General features: G+C 37.2%; 1 protein-coding gene across 2 annotated transcripts in view; it reads left to right on the top strand.

The window, feature by feature from the left end:
• LOC123565832 (uncharacterized) overlaps nucleotides 1-19,694 on the top strand; it is a 59,489-nt gene that overhangs the window by 20,758 nt on the left and 19,037 nt on the right. The window lies entirely within an intron of this gene.

The raw sequence follows: 19,694 nt of genomic DNA, 5'->3' as shown, positions 1-19,694 counted from the left end.
GAAACCTTCTAGATATGCTGGCATCAGCTGCGTCAGCAAAAGGTGTTTTCAAAAAATTTGGTATTATTCAGACAAACACAGAAACACTGACATGGGGATAAAAAGACCTCCAAACTTGTGTTCATTTACTGAATGGTATTTGTGAAAAAGAAGAACTAGACTACCAAATGTTAAGCAAATTTAAAACATAGTTGTGACCTAGGGAGATTGTTCAAATATGTGATGGTGCGTGTGTAATTATAAATACGTCAATTACAAAGTAATACGTAACGTTCCTTTATAAATTCATATATCTGTAACACTAAAAAAGTTTAAGGGTGTTTACTTTCACATGGAAAATATTTTGTTGGGTAAAATTACTAAATAAATGATAATTTTGTTAATGAAACTGTTGTTGTTTACCTATCACTTCACCAAAGGTTTCAAAGTAAGTAAAACTTAATGTAAGAATTAGCTCACATTTTATAACATAGAAACTCAACTTTTGGTAAAAAAAATAGAAAAAACTTTTTATTGCCCAGTATTGCCAACTTCATTCATTTTTAGGAGTAAATTTGCCCAACCCGGATTTTCCCAGGCGGGTTTACCCACCCTGGGCTGGTAGTCAACAACCCTGGAAATTAGTATCATTCCGCAATCATGGCAATGTTTTGGACGTGTTAAAATTATGAATACAACATAAGCATTCCAGGAAATGAGGGAAGCGTACCCTACAGTACTTTGAAATTAAATAGAGAGAAAAAATTGCACCAGAGCACGGGTATGAAACGTTGCCTGCGGCACAAAATGTGCCCCGCTGAAATGAAGGCATCGCGCTTCCGACGGCGCAGGCATTGAGCAGGATGTTTACGAATATAACGAGCACGGTGAGTAAAATTGAATGTTTTTGCTTATTTTCTTTTTACAGCAAAAACTTTTTAGAAATCGGGGAATGCAGCGGGATGTAGTTGTATCTTGCCGACATATCCATGCCCAGTTTGTGAAGAAATATTTAATATTGTTATTTTGCGCGTGTTTTTCATCGGCTATAGTAACGTGAAAATTACAAAAGCAGTGAATACTCCGAGTCATTTCACCTCCTACTAAGAAAGGAATGATGTATTTTTGTAGTATATTATATAAAGACATGATATCTGATCGATTGAGATAAAATACATGTGAAGGAAAAGGCATACCCCCTCGTTCTGCCGACTTTTTAATCTAGTGCCGCAGGCATCTCGATGGTGCCGCGGGCATCTTGAGGGGCGCAGTCATCTTGAATACTATTGTAGTCAGTAGTACGTGTACTTTCGACCAACTTACATGTTTTTAAGTTCAAAAAATATCACTAACAATGTTTTTCGTCCAGTTGTTGTGTAAGACATATCTTCTCAATCTGAACTTTGTAATATTAAAAGCTATTATAACAAGTTTTTACAATATTGTTTTCTCGCTGTTTTTGTTTCAGCATAGAGTTTGAGATTTTTCTTTACAATTGGCAGTATTATTTTGAATTGGGGATGGCCGAATCTTCGAGGAACCAATGAAATTATCGATTGGAGTAAATAGTAGTTAAATGTTTCGTTCATTTTATATTTTCAGATGGATGTACATGTATCCAGTGCATTGAAAGACAAAATAATTCAACGTCGTTATGATTAGAAGACGTAACATTACACATCTGTGCAGAGATCTAAATAATATTTTAACGGCAAAGCGTGAGTAGAACATGTTAATATTTTTGGCGGAATATCAGAAATTATTAGATCTTTGCACTGACACATTTATAAATTTACAGTAGGATGACATGTACTTTTCTTTTCATTTTCATGAGTTAAACAATGTATAAATAGAAAACGATAACAAAAACATTATAGGAAAAGTTGATTATGTCTTTATTGGTAATTCAGGGTTAACTTCATGGTAAATCAATTCAAAGGTAGTACAACTTGTCACGGATAATGACTTCACTACCCGATTACCCTTTTCTCAATAATAACATAGCAATATAAGCTCTATAGTAGGGGAGCTATATATTCGGCGAATATAGCTCAGCCAGAGATTTATATGACTATTTGCGCCGAATACAGCTCCCAAGGGAGCTATATCCAAACGGAGCTGTATACGGTTTCACAATACTTTAAAGCTTTACCTAATTAATGAACACATCAGAGATTGCAGCAAATTCTATCTTAGCTTTTGGGAGCATCCATCGGCATTACCGATCGCCTTGTTAAGATTTGTGTGGAAAATGCAAAAAGCTAATGTATTTCTCTCCAGGAACCACTGAAATTTACGCATACGTTGAATGTACTAGTACACCTATATTAAACCTAACTTTTACCTTTAGTCAGTATACAGTTCTCTCAATATGTGCGTACATCCAAAATAGGGGCGATTTAATGTTAGCGGTTAGGTAATATTGGTTAAATGTCATTGTATTTTCAGATGGGTATATTTAAAGGCAAGCGCCGGGTGGGATATTTCCTAAAGTCAGAGAAATTCAAGCGACGGTATTCCTCGATGGGATTGATTCAAAGTCGCAAAAATATTCATTTGAATCCATATGCATCAACACGTGAATCACCGAAGTACACCAGCACCCCGCTGCGACCTAAACGGCTTAGGGTGATTTCAACCAAAAAATCTCCATATTGTAAAAGAGCGCGAATTGTTTCTCCAGTCGTTCCTGTTGCAGGTAAATCTGTACTTGTTGAAAGAATAAAGAAACAATCAAAAAAGTCATTGAATTTTGAAGATCATTCACGTGTAAATGACATGGCAGATTCGTGGGAATTCGAACTTGACTATCTGGAAGAAACAGTTTTGTACTCAGAAGGACCTTCAATAGAGTTTGCCTCATTTGAAAAAGAGAGCAAGGAAAGCAAGGAAAGCAAGGAAGAACCTTTAATAGAGTTTGCCTCATTTGAAAAAGAGAGCAAGGAAAGCAAGGAAGAACCTTTAATAGAGTTCGCCTCATTTGAAAACGAGAACAAGGAAAACGAAAGTCATTTCAAATTGTTTGAACAGGCTTTGAACGTTTTAGAAAGTAACAATTTAAAAAGTGAGTTCTTGAAGTTTCTGAATCTAGTGGCAAGCAACAAATTTCCACTAGACAACGTGTCATTTCAGCTTTTTATTGACCTCGTGAAACTACTGGATACAGGTGACATACGGGCAATGAGGTACAATACAACTAGTTTGAACTTTTTTTGGCTGGGAAAGCGTCTGTTTGGAAGCAGGTTTTTGCGTTTCATGGGTGGACCGAAAGCCGAAACTCAATTACTTCTGGGAAATATAAATCTTGACCCCTCTGTTGTGAAGATTAATTTTGCTACTCCTAGCACACACATATTGGACAGCTATAACCCTCTCGGATTTCATCTAACGTCTGAAAAAGGACCTGGCTTAAACAAAGATATGATTGACATGGCAGCAAAGACAAATACTGAATCTCTTTCGTATGTTATCATGTTTGATGGCAAGAAAGTGAAACGTGGTGGGGAAAGAGATCTTCTGGGGTTTGAGGAAAACCCAGCGAAGGTGCGAAAACAAAATTTAAAAGATGACTTGGAAGCTGTCACAACTGTCATATCAGAAGCAGAACGTATTTATGAACATATTGACAATGGGGAAAGATTAGAGCCAAATGCACAGTTTGATATGTACCAAAGTCTGCGCGGATGCATTATGCTTTTTTCAAAATATATCATTGCGTTACGTAGACTGAAGAAGAGAAAAGAAAATGCATTGGCTAATTACAAAGAAAAGATAGTGAAAGACCCAAGCGCAGCAAAAACTCTCCAGTATGCCATGGACTCTTGTCGTACAGCAATCTATCAAACAGACAACACGCTATCAAGTTTTATGGACATACAATGGGAAATATGTCGTGCTGGAGCCTATTTAAACGGTAAGCTGCATTTGTTTGCAAACAAAAACGGTAGTCTCAACTTGGAAACACAACAGAATGTCAAGTTACTCAGCGATCAGTATGATGAAAACACACCAACTTGTCAAATCAAACAACGTACAACAAAGTGGTATAATGACAGAAAAGAAGTGAAGGTTAGCGGCAGTACTCTATATACGGCAGTTGGCTGTGATGGTCTGAAGAAACTCCAACAACATTTTGACCATGTTGTAAGCGGCGTCGATAAAGATCAGCCAAGTGAATCACAGAGAAAGGCAATGGATCATGGGACCATGGCAGAAATACATCAGATTGCTACATTGTCGGGTATAATCGCACCGTTCCTGTTTCCATCAATAACATTCTGCGAGGAAGGATACTACATTCAAGATGACATTATAGTATCTCCAGATGGAAGCTTAAGAGACGAAGCCGGCAAAGTTGTCTTTGCGTTTGAAGGAAAGGCGCCTTCTTTGAAAACTAAATCTCCGGAACCAATTCAACACTATCAAGTACCGAACAGATATGTAATCCAGACTGTATTCGAGCAAGAAGTCTTAGATGCAGACAAAGGAACATTGTATATGTGCTGGACCGCTGAGGGTTCGACATTATTCCGTATTCCGCCAAGCAAGTCCATTGTAAACTGTGTTAAGAAAGTAGTAGAAGACATATACAAGCCTAAGGTTCCAAAGAGGCCAGTAAGAAGGCATGTTGCTTTGCCAGAGATCAATGCTAAAATCAAAGATCATGTACAAGATTGTGAATTTCTTGGGGAATATCCATCCATAACTGCAATCACCAATGCGTCCAGGCAGCCTTATGCTGAAAATGAAAGGAATGAATACTCGTTTCATGATCTGATCTGCGCAATGTTGAAAGCCAAAAAAGCAATGAAAGAAAGTTATGACTTACAAACCATTCCCGCTTCTCAAGTCTTGGTTTATCTGCTTGCAGACTTGGACCGTTTATGGAAGCCTGAAGTTCCACATGCAATACCAGTCATGCATTGCTATAGAGGATACAGTCTGTCGATGGAAATTGCAAGGGAACTGGTAGAAAAATGCGTGAAAGCTTGCACTGAGAAGGGTTTGCATGTTGCTGCTGTGTCTTCTGATGGTGAATTTATACAGTTGATGGTCCAGGGAAATGCTGGTCAGCCGCTTACACTTAGACAACTGAGCAAGCAAGTCTGGGAAAAAATAAGCAAGCTGAAAAAGCAAGAGCTGATAAAATTGATAAAGTCTATAAATACCAGTCACACTGTTACTAAAGATGATACTAGTAATGGATTAATTGTTGAAAGCAACAACAAGGTTTTCCGCTTGAGGACACCTGTTCGCGGTTGGAAAAATAAGAAAAATAAAGCGTCATTGTCGGAAATGGCCTCTCCTTCCAGCCAAGCTGCAAGTGCCACTGATGAATCGAACACAGATGACACAATTTTGTATGATACAGAAGCATTGATTTTCGAAAACTGTCAGCACAATATACAGATTGGAACTAAAGAGGCTGAAGATATTTGTTACCTGCTGCGTCAGCTTAATCAGTCGAAATGGAAGAACACAACGCCTGAAATGGTGATCAAAACTATGGAACAATCATTGCATACCCTCTTGAAGAACGAACTAATAGAAGTAGCAAAGTACTTGAACCTGCAGTTAAGAGGAACAGGGAATGAAATCCCTTTTAAGAACAAAAAGAAATGCGATCTCATAAAGGAAATAGCCAGTGTCCTACAATATGAAGTAAAAGATACTAGTAACGCCCATACTTCTAGTCGGAAGAAGAAGGCAAAGAAGACCTACAAGCTGAAATCATTAAGAGATATTGCTTGTGATATTTTGACAAAATCAAGTTACCCAAAGCAAGTTCTCAACATTGCGTATTCAGAATATATATGGCCAAACGAGGTTAACAAATTCAGGAAAGAAGGCAGAGTTGCAGAACAGGTTTGTGTGAAAGGTCAATATCCTAATGAGGAGTTTTACTTCGAGCCATACTACACGCCTCCATATGACAATGGATTCATGGTTTATACATACGATAAAACACACATGGGGACAAATTTGCGAAAGAGTCTATGTCTAGACAAGGTGCATGGCATCAGTATAGAGGCTTGGAAAGCTGTCTCTAAATTCAGGACCGATCTATTGCATCCAACAATAATTGAAGTAACAGATGGCAAAATAGTAGATCAAATGAAGGAATCTCTAGCTAGGACAATGGTATCAGGAGGCGTAGAAGATGAAATGAGAAGACTTGGCTTTGAACCGGAGGCGGATTTTTGCCAGTTAATTCGTAAAGGTCTGTATGAGGCAGATGATTTACCCGGTGTTCCAGCGTACGAGCGGTGCCTACAACGATACCGATTGATGCAATGGTTACAGAAAGGTGTCAACTTCGGACAGTTCCCACCGTATGGAGGCACGATTAAAGGCTTGTCATACGTTCTGTATGAAGGTCTTCGAACCAGTCTTGAGGCAAAACTGTACCTGTACACTATAGCAAACGCTGGCACATACTGCGTCAGAGCCCCGAACACTTTATGTAGCGAAAGCTTTTTTGGTACAATGCAGGAAATGGACCCTTGGGGCCAGGGTATTCTGTCAGTCAAAGGCGTGGAAAAACATCTCAATGATTTCACGACAATAACCTCGATGAAGATGGACGAAACACGGTAAAATATTATCTTTTATATTGATATGTCTATTCATTCTGCGTGTGAGTCACTCATTTTAAATCTTTGTTTCGCATTGATGGTTTTACCCCTAGAATGGACTTTGTCTTACAATCATTGAAAGATACCAGTGAGTTTTTTACGGATAATGGAAGTCTGATACTGATTCTTACAAAAAATATGAATTAAGTAGACTGTAAGCCTGATATACATGTAACTGAAATGTGTTGAAACGGTTATAAAACCCAATACGTATAAACGCAATATAAACAAACACTTATATGTTATCAGGAAAATTGTTTTTGAATAAGTAATATACTTAAAACAGTACGGTATACTTTTTTCTTTATGTAACTTTTATAATTATGTTGCCGCTGTCTTCATTCTGTAGGAAACGGATGCTAATTAAAGTAAGATTAATCTTTCAAAGATATATATCCATAGAAAAATATCTGTCAGCGAATATAAATAATGTAATATTTTAAAAAAAGTCTCCCTTTTACACAGGAACATATATATCAAAACAAAAAAAGACGCAGCATATCCTAATCCTACAGTTCTGGACGATGTTGAAACAGATCGATCAGACAGCTCTATGTTTTGCGAGTGCAAACGTGAGGGATTCATCAGATGTATAATAACAAGGTAAATATCGCACATGTTGCTATCTATTCGCTGTAACATGTGTTTTTGTAAAATAATATCAATTTTCATAGTTGATCAAGACAAGTTGGTGTCATCATTCATAACTTTATGTCATCAAGGGTTCTTACAATCAGAGAGCTGCATTTTCCACTTGTTTAAGACAAAGTATTTTACAATGAGTATATAGTGATTTTAGAAATAAATATCACATCATTTCAGATTTCAAATTAGATTTTAAACTGCACATGCCCAAGACAATTCTACAAACAATAGAACATCGAAGTTTCAATGAAATATATAGATTTAATACTTTGAATTTAGTTTAAAGTTTCAGATTTTACACAGGGATTCTACGATAAAATCAGAGTGAAATTAGTTCCATTCAGCAATGTTTGGACATGTTAAAATTATCAATATATAGCTACTTGACATGGTCTTGTTTTGAAATTACAAAATGTTAATGCGTTATGAAGAACACAAGACAAAGTGGTCGCATTTCTTTCAGTTATAATACTGCTGTCTTCCACAGATATTTCTCTTTTTAACCACAACCAAACGTTTTAACCCTATTAAACAAATTTAATCCGTAAACTCGATTCAAAATGGATATTCCAAGCTCAAGTTCTTACAGACTTACGTGCTCTAGGTTGAAGGCACTGTCATTGCTGCACTATCAAGCAGGTGTTGTGTATGGTGTACCATTTGGGTCGAAGTCTGCTTTCCATGCGCGCACATTTCAGTATATACGTGCACGTATATATATACGTCTACAGTCCATAAAATAAACAAACGTGTTTGTAAACATGGACGTATCCAAACGGAAAGGGACGAAGCATTTTATAGAGATATTTCGATGGCAAAATACAATACATATCTGTAGCTCTGACCAACCTATAGGCCAGACAAATCTATTTTATAAGTACAACAACACTTTTGACCCAGATAATCGAGCTGTACCTGTATAGTTTTATACGTACACAATAAATATGCACGCTTAAATGTACGTGCACGCGTAAATATGAAAGTGCAAGCGTAATAAGAAAAGCCCGAATATATACACGCGCAAATCTATATAAGCGTGCACTTACATAATTACGCGTGCGTGTATAAAAAATACACGTAGATGTATATATTTAAACGCGCACACAGATTTCGAAATGTGCACGCACGCAAAGCAGACTTTCGACCCAAATGGTACACCATAGCTTCGTAGTAATTTATCTCATTTTTAATAGTTTCTGTTTTGCAAAGCTGTGATTCTAATATTTAGCCATTTTTACAATTTCAGGAACCATTTTTTCGACACACAAGCGCGAGCACGCTTGAACAAACCCGAGAAGCCATATCAGCCAGGTAGAACAGATCGACTCCGGGGTGAACAACCGATTCGAGCTAGATATGGGTACAAGATAAACGAGGCCAAAATGTTGCCATCAAAAAGGTTGGCAATACAAATTGATGCTGACGATGACTTTGTCAAGAGTAAATAGTTTGGTTTAAATAAAACACTTTGAGGCAGCCATCAGAATGACTTGCAGAATCGGGATTTATAAACTATGTTTGTTATTTCTATGCAGACAAACCTTAGTAATAACAGTGCAATCTGTAAAAAGATCATTTGGAAGCAAAGAATGCAACCAAGAAAAGTAATAGCAGATTCGGTTTGACTGAGTCTGTTCATGAGCGGTAATAAAATGCAACACCTCTCACGCCTCCTAGTACCGGCTAATGCAGAACTTCATTTCACATATGTTGAATGTACTCTATGATCCCAAATGACCAGAAAATATAACAACACTAAATCCAAGTACGGGGATACTTTTTACAGCCGCCACACGGCACTTCAAGATTGCAAATTTCTGATGTGATAGTTATACAATCGTGTCTCGTTTAAAAATGTTTTTGAAACATGTGAGAAGGATACAATGACTAGGTAAAATTACATGTGCCCATTTATTTGTACTGTGTTTCTTAACCACAAATACGGACAAAGCATATGTGTAAGATTAAAAACTCTTTGACTGAATACTTGTTGTATGTGCATCAAAAACTCTGTAACAAACAATGCTGTATTATTTTATTAAAACATTTATTTCAAATGATATGATTTACCATGAAGAAATAATGAGATTAGAAATTTATCGTACCCTTGGTGAAGCATTGTTCATTTTTAACAATTTTTAAGTACGGACTTAAAATGTCGTACATATGTCGTATATATTAAATGTTAGGCTATGTAATTCAATGTGAATACAAAAATGTATTATCTTTTTAATGATGCCAATAAAGTAACAGCTTAAATCTTGAATTGATATCTTTTGGTATGTTACTTAACATTATGCATGTAGTTAAACTGGATTTTTTTTCTCCGAAATACTACCTTACACATTATCAAATCGATAAGTTAAAGAATCATAAAACGGACAGGTTATGTTTTTAAAGTTCATATCCTACTATGAATTTTTGTTATTGAACAATTCCTCACCATAAGTAATCAATATTTGTTTTATTTAAAAGTATTCTACACGTGGTGTATCAAAATTAACATTTTCAGTCACAAATTTGAACTAACATGGGTATCTGCCCAAAGAAACATTCATAAAACAGTTGTCAAAATGGATCTAAAATATATAACACAATGCAAAAATCAAATTGCTTGCAACTGACATGGATAAAACGCATTTCAGTATCTTATGTTTACTTACATTTTACTCTTTTTTTCTATCAAGATGTACACAGAATTATTTTGGTTCGCAACTACAGCCCAACAAATATCTTGTACTTGCATTTTTTTCAGTTGTGGGTAAATATTTGCTTTCAGTTAACAAAATCATTCTGTGTTTATGCAAGTCTAGTTTTTCGATAAATAGTCAGTATTCATTAACTTAACCCTTATCATGGTAGACACGACTGATTCTACCTTTGCGACCAGTGTAGATCATGATCAGCCTGCACATCCGTGCAGTCTGATCATGATCTGCACTGTTCGCCATTTAGTCAGTATCTTTCTGGTAAGCACCCCTTTTAATTAACAATTAATGGTACTGTCCAATTTCAAAGATGGAAATGTTCATTACAAATGTTTAGCAGGGTAAGGGTAACTTCAACACGTCGACCGATTTAAAATTTGTTAAATGAGCCGTGCCATGAGAAAACCAACATAATGGGTTTGCGACCAGTATGGATCCAGACCAGCCTGCGTATCCGCGCAGTCTGGTCAGGATACATGCTGTTCGCTTTTAAAGCCTATTGGAATTGGAGAAACCGTTGGCGAAAAGCATGGATCCTGCGCAGATGCGCAGGCTGGTCTGGATCCATGCTGGTCGCAAGCCCACTATGTGGGTTTTCTCATGGCACGGCTCAAATGTTAGTGATCGTACTTGTTACTTTAACATTTAAAACATGTTTTGATATTGATATTCATGCACGTTGACATGTTGTTTCAAATTCGAAGTGAAACTCAAAGAACGCAATAAACCATTTACTTATGTATGTGAAAACTATACAATTTATGTACTTATCATTAAAGATTTTGTCAAACAATTAACAAAATTGACAAATAAAAGAGAGAACACTAAACCTTTTAGTTTTGGATTCAAATTCAAACAAACAGCCCTCTTAATCAGAAAGAAAAAAGGTTAACCAGTAACATGTTCCTCATGTATACATAAAACAAAAAGGAAAATACTGTTCCACAGAAACTGTTTTGTAGGCAATTCAAAGATTTAACTAATCATACAAAAAAATCAAGAGCTGTTCGTAAGTGTCCGGCCATTCGAAGTGTTGTCCCAGAAGCAGGAATATTACTTTAAGGCATATTAATATCAATTTTTAAGTATCTACAAAGTTTCGATCCATTATCTGCATTAGTTTCAGAGATAGTAAGAGATAGTAACATGCATGCACAACCTTAACCAGAAGATTTCTAAGTGCAAACGGGGGCTTAATTTGTCAAAAAACATGTCAGAGTTATGGGACTTTATGCAGTCTACTAGCTTTATAGCCCCAAAGTACATTTGAAGTTTCATTTTAATATCTGCATCAGTTATGGAGATAGTAACTTGCATTGCAAAACTTTAATCAGAATTTTCTAAGTCCAAAAGGGGGTATAATTTGACCAAAAGGGGGCATAATTTGACCAAAATACATGTCCGAGTTATGGGACCTGACCCAGTGAGGTTGTTAATTGCCATAGAAAACGAAAAAAAATATATAAAAAAAGTTTCAAAGCTATATGCCTTTACATGATAGCTATATGTACTTGCATACCAAATTTTAACCAAGGTGTGACGCCGACGCCAAGGTGAGTAGAATAGCAAGACCATTCTTTGAATAGTCGAGCTAATTAAGGACCATCACGTGATGAAAATCACAACGGGGCATAACTTTTACAAACACGAGGAGGCTTGCTACAGATAACAAATGCGAAGTTTGATAATGCGTATAATGGCATAGAAACAGTGAGATTTTTTCATACCCTTTTGCAATACTAGTCTTGCAAATTAAGCTACAAGGTTCGATGGAAGTCACACAAGTAATGGCTGCACCTGGAGGATATAATTACAGTGTTGAAAAATATTGTTCAGTCATTTTTATGCACGGTTCTCACATGTCTATTGCAACTGTATGTTCTTTGGAAGTTCTTGCCGCAAATGTGACAAACTGCTTCCTCCTTGTTATTGACAGAATGTTTTTCTTTGACATGGCGATTCAGATCACGCTCATGTTTATAAGACTTGGTGCATTGGTTGCAATGAAATCTTATGTTACACTCTCCGACACACTTTGAAACATGTGCTTTCAAATTTCTTTCGTAAATATATGATCTGCTACAAAAATTACATTTCAAAGTAAGTTTTCTATGAACCCTCATGTGTTCTTCTTTGTTTCGCTTGCTGTGGAAGCTTTTGTTACACACTCCGCACACATATCTTTCCCAGGTGTTGCTGTGTCTGCATATTTGATGCAAACGCAAAGCACGTCTGCACGAACATCTTCTGTGACAAATTAAACATACTGTAGATCTTATTGTCTTCTCGTGCACGTTCTTTTCATGGAAATTGCAAACGTACTTTGAACGAAATGTCTTAGCGCACGTGCTACATTTAAATTTTCTCCGTTTTTCCGTAACTGCACAGTTCTCCATTTTGCTCTGAAAAAAAATGTAGCAGTATATAATTCACATACACAGTAACTACAATTAGTCTAACGGTGTACTCATGTGGAAAAAACTTGAAAAAAAGTTTATTAAAATGAGTTGCTACAGGCCTGTAATTTTACCTTATGACCTTCGTAACATTTGGTTGTAATGGCCACAGAACATACTGGAAATTCACGTTTACACTGCAGAGGTGACAGTTTCAAAATCAGTTTGGAATTAATCAGTCATGATCATACCGCTACAGCAGTACGGGTAATCACGTGACGACATTAAACTTCTTTCTTACAGACTTTTAGCGATTCCATTACATTCTTTACATTTTAAGCGCATCCAAGAGTGTATAAGACATCAGTTTTCTGTTTGTAGTTTTAACAATTAGCACCCAAAAGCAAAAACGGAAGAGAATGTCACAGTTTGAAATTGTTTGCAGGGTAACTGCTAAAACTATTGTGACAAAACTGGGGAATTACACCCTGGTGGAACCTGCAAGTTGGTGACTAGAATAAGGAAGACTAAAACATGCATTTCCCTTGATGATGAAAAACTGAACAGAACTGCAGCTAAAGATAGCTATTTCCATTTGAAAAGAGTTTACGAAACATCTTGTTCCTAAAATGTCTGCCTCCAAAATGCATTAGAAATCTCCTGAGGGAAATATCTTGAACAAATAGTTGAGAAAATTCACATACATTAATACTATATGAATATCATATGGCAGCGTGTGTGACATTGATATTGCCAACCCAAGGGCAGAATGTCACCCGAGGCGAAAGCTGAGTGGTGACATTCTGTTTCGAGGGTTGACAGTATCAATGTCACACACGCTGCCATATGATATCAATTTTATTATACCGAACACAATTTGGTGCATAAAAATGTTTTAAATAGTTTTTAATTCATTTCATTTAACAGTTTCATCTTTAGCGCGGTAATCGCCTGTGTAGACATTGAATAGTGACGTCACTACTATATTTGTAGGGAGGCAATTATATGACTAAACAAATGAAGCAGTTAATCGCCCTTATATGACATTCAAAATATCAGCGTAGTCACATGACCTGACAGTCACATTCGCTTGGTCACATGTTAAAAAAGTTGAAAATGTTTTTGATAGTCAAAATTTCTCTCTCGGGTAATGGGTTTTTACCATCGTAGACAAAAGAGAGGTATAATAAAGTCAACTATACACTGGTCCCAAATATCTGATATGGAATATAGTGACCATTCTCGAGATATTTCGATAACACAGTTTTACAAGGGTTATCTAAAAGTATTTGTCCAAAATGGGGCTTAACTTGATCTTATCATTTTTGAAATTCTACAAAAATATCATCGTGTTTTACTCACTCTTGTCGTTCAAATAATATTTCAGTTTGTGCACTGCCTGTCAAGTTTACGTCTGACCATAACGAGAAATTTCCTTTTTCCTTTTAATACACTGACTGCATTAACATCCATCTGAAAATGTAATATAAACAAAACATTTAACTACTATTTACTCACATCGATAATTTCATTGGTTCTTTTCAACACAAAACTGAGGACAGTATCGTTTTAAATATTCTTCGTTCGTATCTTAACAGTAAATTTGGTGCTGATATACTGTTACAGAAAAACATGGCGCGGGATGAGCTAGAGAAGTTTTATGGTTTTTTTACGGGTTTTGTCTTTTTACGTTCCTTTTCTTCTGAAAGCGAACCAGTGTTTTTTTCGCCATTTTCGGGAGGCGAAATTCGGCTTATCGCCAATCAAAAATAGTACACCTAAATTGCAAAGAAAAAACCCAAACTCGATGCTGAAACAAAAACATCAAAATTGGTTGAAAAATGACAAAAGGTATGAAGTTTTTGTGCTCCAATGCTGGTTTTCACATCTTACTTTAAATCTAAGCATCAATAATGGTTATAAGTGGGACTGTTTGGTAGTTGAATATTGTTATTTTAGAAGAAAAATTCTTCCCAATTTAATACAAATGACGTGATTTCCCAAACTAGAAGGGACCTGGCCCCATTCCCAAAAACAGCGAGAAAAAATATTGTAAAAACTTGTTATAATAGCTTTTAATATTACAAAGTTCAGATTGAGAAGATTTGTCTTACACAACAACTGGACGAAAAACATTGTTAGTGATATTTTTTGAACTTAAAAACATGTTAGTTGGTCGAAAGTACACGTACTACTGACTACAATAGTATTCAAGATGACTGCGCCCCTCAAGATGCCCGCGGCACCATCGAGATGCCTGCGGCACTAGATTAAAAAGTCGGCAGAACGAGGGGGTATGCCTTTTCCTTCACATGTATTTTATCTCAATCGATCAGATATCATGTCTTTATATAATATACTACAAAAATACATCATTCCTTTCTTAGTAGGAGGTGAAATGACTCGGAGTATTCACTGCTTTTGTAATTTTCACGTTACTATAGCCGATGAAAAACACGCGCAAAATAACAATATTAAATATTTCTTCACAAACTGGGCATGGATATGTCGGCAAGATACAACTACATCCCGCTGCATTCCCCGATTTCTAAAAAGTTTTTGCTGTAAAAAGAAAATAAGCAAAAACATTCAATTTTACTCACCGTGCTCGTTATATTCGTAAACATCCTGCTCAATGCCTGCGCCGTCGGAAGCGCGATGCCTTCATTTCAGCGGGGCACATTTTGTGCCGCAGGCAACGTTTCATACCCGTGCAGAGGCCACCATTTCATGTATGATTATTTACACAGTATAATTATAATCAAATAACTTTCAGGGGGGAGACTCCACTCTTACCCCAAATTAGACAGAGCCCCCCTCCATACCAGGTATTTTCCTCATGATGCTATGCACCTCGCTGGTGAAATCAATATTTCTAGATCCGGACCTCACATGTTAAAGCTGTACACCTATTCTACTGTATTCTTCAGGAGGTTTTAAGTTTTGCACCATTTGGTATACATATATTATTAATAAAACACATCAAACATTTTTCTATTTATTTAAATTCTCATTTATTTACAGATTTGCCAAGCAAGCCGCAGATGGAGTAGAGCAGACCCCTTTCTCGACTGCAGTGCTTGGCAAAGGGTGCCCTAATAAGAAGATTGATTGACTTTTTAATTTCGATTCCGTGTATCACACAACTTACAAGACAATGTTTCATATATATCTATGATCATTTTAGGATACATGTTTAAAGACCATTGTAAGATGTGTGTAACTACAAGACTTGGGCCCCTTGCATCAAGGTCAAGTTCAGATATAGAATTTCAGCTGATACAGTCTACCACATAGCTAATAAAAACCCTTGAAAGGAGCTGTCGGTATTTCCATGGTGGGAGCTATCCACCAGTTTCAAAATGGAAAAGGTGAGTAAATTTTTATTTTTTCATATATTTTCATTGATAAAAACCACAGGCCCAGATTTTTTGACATATCTCTATGAAACTTGGTTAGAATGTTGATCTTGATGATCTATAGATCAAGTTTAAATCTGGGTCATGTGGGGTCAAAAATTAGGTCATTGGGTAAAAAGACTTGTTAACACTCTGAGACAGCATTTATGACCCTATCTTAATGAAACTTTGTAGGATATTAATCTTGATGTTCTTTTGGTTAAGTTCAAATCTATGTCAGTAGGGGTCAAAAACTAGGTCACCCGGTCAATTCAGAGGAAAGGCTTACTAGTTAACACTTGGGCCACATTTATGACCATATCATAATGAAACTTTTTCAGAATGATAATCTTGATGATCTTTAGAACTAGTTCAAAATATGGTCAATGTGGGTTCAAAAACAAGATCACCGGTACAAATAATCAAGGAAAGGTTTGTTAACACTTTAGAGGCCACATTTATGCTGTAATCTTCTTGAAACGTGGTCAGGATATTAACCTCTGATGATCTTTAGGTCAAATTCAAATCTAGGTCAGGTGGAGTAAAAAACTAGAGTAGCAGGTAAAATCAAAATGTGAAAAATTTTTAAAGTTTGAAACTCATGAGAATGTCCGATGTTTGTCTTGATTGCCTCTAGGTCAAGTTTGAATTTCGGTGTCGCATGGGGATCATAAACTAGGTCACCAGGTCAAATCAACGAAAAGCTTGTTAGCACTCTAGAGGTGCATTTATGACTGTCTCATTCTGAAACTTGGTCTGAAATTTTATTAGTGATGATCTTTAAATCAAGTTGGAGATTCTGGGGTCATGGGGTTCAAAATCTAGGTCACCAGAATCCAGATCAAAGGTAGAAGCTATATAACACTTAGAGAACCACATTAATGGACCATTTCTTAATGAAACTTGACCAGAAATGTTATCTTTAAGACCTGCTTCCGCGGCTGTTCACGCTCTGTAACCACGATTACAATAGGTAACAGTTACGGCCACACACCAAACTTTAGGCATGCAAATCCACAGGCATCTGGGTCATGTGGGGTCACAAACTAGGTCACCAGTTTCAAATCATGAAATGCTTGTTAAACTCTAGAGGTACATTTATGCCATATCTTCCACGTTATATGGTCAGATTGTTATACTTGGTGTTTGAGGGTCCTAAGGTCAAGGTCAGGTCACATGGATCTGAAACATTGAAAATGGTTCCGTCAGTCAATTAATGGAGAAGGGTTAACAGGTACATTGTTCTTGAGAGTAGATAGCCCCTATTGATTTTGGAGTACTGGGTAAAACGTCAAGGCCACAGGGACAATTGAACTTTAAAAATGATTTTCTCTCATTAAATAGAGAAGCGTGCACCTAAGAACCTTCCGGGAACTTCAAGGTGTATGGTCTTGATTTGTAGATGACTCCTATTGAATTTTGGTGGTCACTGGGTCAAAAAGTCAAGCTCACAGGGGACCTGAACATTAAAAATGCGTTTTGCCCTCAATAACTCTCCCTGGATGGTTTAACCTTGGACCTTGAAACTTAATAGGTTTATTGGTCTTAATGTGTACATGACCCTTTTTGATTTTGAGGTCACTGGATCAAATCGTCAAAGATCACAGGGACCTGAAACCTTAAAACGATCGTGGTTGCTTCATTATACTTCTATGAATTCAAGAATATGCAGACACTGGTGTTTCTCTGCAGATGGTGAGTCTCAACCGCGAAAAAGAAAGTGCCTCTCCTAACAACTTAAAGGAGAACATTATCTTGCATAGCATGTTTTTCCGAAGGGATGATTTTCAAACAAGCACGATTGTGACAAGTATCCCACTGAAGGCAAGTTCTACAACAAGGAGACGGACTCCACCTCAATAATCGACGTTCAAAAAGGGCTTAAATTTGTTTACGATCCAAAACTATGCCATAAGACTGAATCACCCTCCAATTAAAACAAACATATGGAGAGTCAGTCACTTTCAAATCAAGTACATTTTAAGATATGAGACGATTCTAATGACGACAATGAATCTGGAGAAGTATAATGTACTTGAAAATGTTTAATGGAAAGAGGAATGTGAACTTTTTGTATTTATTTGGTTCTCATGAAGGCTTTGTCATTGATAGGGCAAGATAAGTTGATTTATTTCCTTTGTTTTCAACAAAGAAGAAAGTGCAAAGAAAAGCATTTTAGGAGTACTAAAAGATGTTTAGAAATACTTTGAGATAAGAATGTAAAAACTGGCCCTTCTTCGGGTCTGCTAATTTAGGGCTAAAATAACAATAAAAACATATAATTGACTTCTTTTCGTGAATCGATTTGATGGATTTTTTTATTTTTTTTTTTCTTCTGTGCATTATTATAAAGGTCCTCGCATTAAACACAGTTGGGTTTAGGGATTGGTCTCCTTCTGGACATAAATGAGCCTATAACTCAAACCTAGACTGAAGATTTTTAGCTAACCTTAGCACAAAGTGCTCAAAGGTGAGCTTTTGTGGCCCCCCCCCCCCCCCCCCCCCCCCCCCCCCCCCCCCCCCCCCCCCCCCCCCCCCCCCCCCCCCCCCCCCCCCCTAGCCCTGTGTCTGGTCGTCGTCAACATTTTGACTGTTAACACTCTAGAAGTCACCAATTTTGGTTAATTCTTAATGAAACTTGGTCAGAATGTTACCCTCAATAAAATCTTGGAGTGCTTCGATAATGGGTCATTAGGGTCAATAATTGGTCACCAGGCCATAATCAAAGGAAAAGCTTGTAGTCCCTACTGGTGAAAATGTTTCGGGGACTATAGGAATGCACTTTTCCGTCATTCCGTCCGTCCGTCTGTCCGCAATTTGTGTCGCGTCCCATAACTCTGTCATCCATGAAGGATGATTTTAATATTACTTGGCACAAATGTTCCCCATGTATGAGACGACGTGTCATGCGCCTAAAACCGGACCTTCTAGCTCAAAGGTCAAGGTCACAATTGGAGGTCAAAGGTCATAAGGGTTTTTTTCTGTCCGGACACACTCTCCCATCCTTTTGAAGCGATTTTAGTATTAATTGGCACAATGTTCCCATGATGAGATGATGTGTAATTGCGCAAAATCCCGGACCCTAGCTCAAGGTCAAGTCACAATTGGAGGTCACAGTTCAAAACCAGGCTTTTTCCTGTCCGGTCCATAACTCTCCCATCCATGGAAGAGATTTTAATATTAACTTGGACAAATTTTCCCCATGAGGAGGAGGACATGTGCATGCGCAAAACCTGGACCCCTAGCTTAAAGCGTCAAGGTCACAATTGGAGGTCAAGGTCAACAAGGCTTTTTTCCTGTCCGGTCCGAACTTCCCATCTATGTAGGGATTTTAATATTACTTGGCAAAATGTACCTCATATAAGACGATGGGTCATGCCACAACTTTCAAAACCCTAGCTCAAAAGGTCAAGGTCACACTTAGCAGTCAATGTTAACATAGCATGAAAACAGGGTCTGTTTCGTGTCCGGGTCCATAACTCTGACATTCATAAGGGATTTTATATTCTTTGCACCAATGTTCCCCATGATGAGACGGACGTGTCGTGTGCAATCCCGGACCCTTTGCTCAAAGTCAAGGTCACAATTGGAGCGTCAAAGGTCAATATTTTTTTTTCCTGTCCAATCCACGAACTCGGTCATCCGGTCAAGGGGATTACAATATCACTTGGCATAAATTGTTCCCCATGATGAGTGGACATGTCATGCGCAAAACACCCAGTACCCTAGACTTAAAGGTCAAGGTCACACTTTGAGATCAAAGGTCAGTAGGGATTTTTTTTCTGTCCAGTCTAATAACTTTGTCATGGCAAAACAGGGAGTTAGATATCAGTTGGCACTAATATTCCCTGGATGAGACATGTTATGCGCAAAACCCAAGCCAGGGTCTAATGTCAAGTGTCACACTTAGAGACCAAAGGTCAGACAAAATAA

This window comes from Mercenaria mercenaria, chromosome 8 (assembly GCF_021730395.1).
Source record: "Mercenaria mercenaria strain notata chromosome 8, MADL_Memer_1, whole genome shotgun sequence".
Classification (NCBI taxonomy): Eukaryota; Metazoa; Mollusca; class Bivalvia; order Venerida; family Veneridae; genus Mercenaria; species Mercenaria mercenaria.
The sequence above is the reverse complement of the archived record's forward strand: the minus strand, read 5'-3'. Positions and strand labels throughout refer to the sequence as shown.